Raw genomic sequence first — 3,246 nt, forward strand, 5'->3', positions numbered from 1 at the left:
CCTCCCGGGGCAGGTGGGGATCGAACTCATGCGGAATTGGCCTAAGCTTCTTAGTGCTGTGCTTTAACCCGCTGCGCCACCAGGGAGGGCCCATAAATGGCTTTTAAAAACGTGAGGCTTCTGAAGTGTTTATGTGGGACTTACCTTTTAAACACTCACCATAGTAGAAATTAAACTATACATGTTTAAACTACTTATTAACTTGGCTTTGTTTGTTTGTTTAGAAAAGCACTTGGAGCATCTAAAGAACCTTCCTTGAAACCAGGACATGGCTACCAGGACACAGGCTCACCACACCCTGGATCTTCTCCCCAGTTCTGCTGAAAGCTTGGCCCTGGTGATGACAGATGGCTCTGGAAGCTTTCCTTTCCCCAGAACCTCATAGTAAGTAGCCGATTGCACCACACCAGTGACGGGCACAGCACCAGCCTTGATTTGGGCAGCATTTACCCATGTCTGCTCATTGTCCAAGGCATTCAGGTTATCAAGGTTGACAGCTTGGCAGAAGCCCTGATTCCTTTTTAAATGGTAGCACCTCATACCAACTTTCCCAAGATGACTCAGGTGATAGCTACCAAAGTTCTCTCATGGCGAGGTTGCACGCTACCAGTATTACCCCATTTGCCAATGTTGCCTTGGTTTTGGCTCATGTGACCCCAAAGTTTCTGGGTCTTGCTCAGTCTGAACGATGGAATGTTGGTGGCTGAGATGAAAGAGCATTTATCTGCTTTTGAAACAACCATAATAAACCCATTCCATAAACAACATAACTATTCTGTGGAAAAAAATATTTTCCCTATAAAATTTAGTACAAGTAGTGTTGTTTTACATTTTTTCTAATCTCTTAATGTCTAACAATAGAAGATAGTTGGATTCTCATAGCTGTTGCCATATGCTGGTTGGTTGAGGTATGAGGAGAATCCTATCTCACAAGCAGGTAATTAGAAAAGGGAGGAGGACTGTAATAGCTCTGAAAAAGAATTGAGATATTATTCACTGATACCATTCTAATACTCAACAAGTGATAGCTCTGTAAACTGAAGCCACACCAAGGAACTCTTCACGTGCTGTCACATATAAATTCACTATTCTCTCTATTTAAATTTAATTTTAATGGGCCAGTGACTTGGTAACACGGTCTTTCGGTCATTCGGAAATTGTTGGTTCACTGAATTATGCAAATCTTCCAAATGTTGGCACATTTCATTCTACAATATCAAAAAATGACATTCTCTAATTTCACCACTGATTTCATCACATGAGTAATTATTGGAATGCTGTCAAACTCAGGGCCACACACAAGGTTTCCAAAATTGTCATTTTTTTTTTCTCCTTGAAAGTTCAAATTTTATCATTGGAACAAGTAACACTCCTACTGCATTAATGTTTGAGAAACTGCTAATTATTTAAGGTGCATATGCATCATTCTCAGTCATTCTTTGAAGTAAAAGTGATGTTACATGGAAAGAGTGGTTCGTTCAGCCCATAACTAAAATGATGTCCCTAACACAGCACCATTCGGCAACATGCAGAAGTATTTCTGCACATTCTGGGATATGTGCAGGTTTCTGTTCAGTGGTGCAGAATTTTTAAAAAGATGTATTCTCAGAGGTCAAGATTTCATCTGACAAGTAACTGATATTTCTTTAGCAAGAACACTTTTTTTTTACCCTGAGTTGCCTTCATCAGGGATAAAAGGTGGAGGTTACATGGGCTGTTCTTTTCATGTAGAATATTATCCTTCACATGCCAAATTCAAGAATGTATCTCCTTCTTTTTCACTGGCTGTCCTACTGGGACCAGGTCCAAGGTTGGTACATGACGTAGCTATGGGAACTGTTGGAAGGACAGACTGCGACCCTGGCTGGTCAGGTGTGCTCACCCATTTATTACCCAACACTCAGGGGCAAGGAATGTCTCATTTTTAGATTAGCTAAATAACACAAGCCATCTCATACTGTCCTTGGTACTGACCTAGACAAACCCCTTATCTGTGATAGTCCATGTGCTCATCCAATTTTCAATTAAACAAAGCTAGAATATCTTGCAATGAAAAAGCGAGGTTCAAAAAAATTTTTTAAGACATTTCCAAGTTAGGGTTAACAAGTTATAAATTTTATCAGGGATGTTTACAAAGTCCCATGTTCATGCTCAAAACCTTCCTTTCACAAGCATAGCATGGGAAGGGTTTAGCTTACCAGTAAAGAAGGCGGTGAGCCTTGGGTAGCTGCAAGTGTAGAAAGTTGACAACAGGAAGTGACTGGGAGCACGGGCAGAACTGTGTGAACTGTATTTAGCAGTTCACCAGTCAGTATTTACTGAGATGTGCTGTACATCTGGTGTGAACACAGTGCTCGATCATAGAGAACTTATGGATCTTTCAACAGGCTAACAGAAAGCCCACACACAGGCAGCAGAGACGGCGATGATAAGCAACTGACACTGGAGTAGTACCCTAGTTTATCATGACCAGTTCATCACTTTTGCCTTATAGCTGCCCTGTGAGATGGTAAACCAAAGTCAGGGGTCACTTCAAAGGTGAGAAACTGAGGTTCCCAGAAGTAAATTACTGATCCTCAAATATTTTAGGACCTATGTGTACCATTAACTTTATTGAAGTACCTCCCACCAGGAATACTTTATTGAAGTATTCACCATAAAAATGAATAGAGACCTAAATGTGAGAGCTAAAACCATGAAACTTATAACAGAAGGCAGAAATGTTCAACTTTGTGACATTGGATGGACAGTCCAATGACAGCAGCATAAACAACAACAGATAGATATGTTGGATTTAAACCAATTAAATTTTAAGTGTTTGAAGTTTGTGCTTAAAAAAATACTATCAAGAAAGTGAAAAGACCTCCCATAGAATGGGCGGAAAGTTTGTAAGTCATGTCTCTGGCCCGCCGAAACTTACACCTGAATACTCATTGCAGCTTTGATCACAAAAGATAGAAATAACTTAAATAGCCACCAAATTTGGGTTGGAGAAATGGATACCTAATATCTTGTATATTCATATAATGGTATATTATTTTTAATAAAAGAATTAAGTCATTTTCATGCCCCAGCATGGATGAAACTTGAAGCCAGGCTAAGTGAAAGAAGCCAGATGTAATAGAGTATATATATCATATGATTCTGTTTATACCAACTACCCAGAATAAGCAAATCTGTAGAGACAGAGAGTAAAATAATGGTTGCCTAGAAATGGGGTGTGAGTGGGGAGTAACTGGAGAACAC

This window comes from Condylura cristata, unplaced genomic scaffold (genome assembly GCF_000260355.1).
Source record: "Condylura cristata isolate star-nosed mole 26May11 unplaced genomic scaffold, ConCri1.0 scaffold00011, whole genome shotgun sequence".
NCBI lineage: Eukaryota > Metazoa > Chordata > Mammalia > Eulipotyphla > Talpidae > Condylura > Condylura cristata.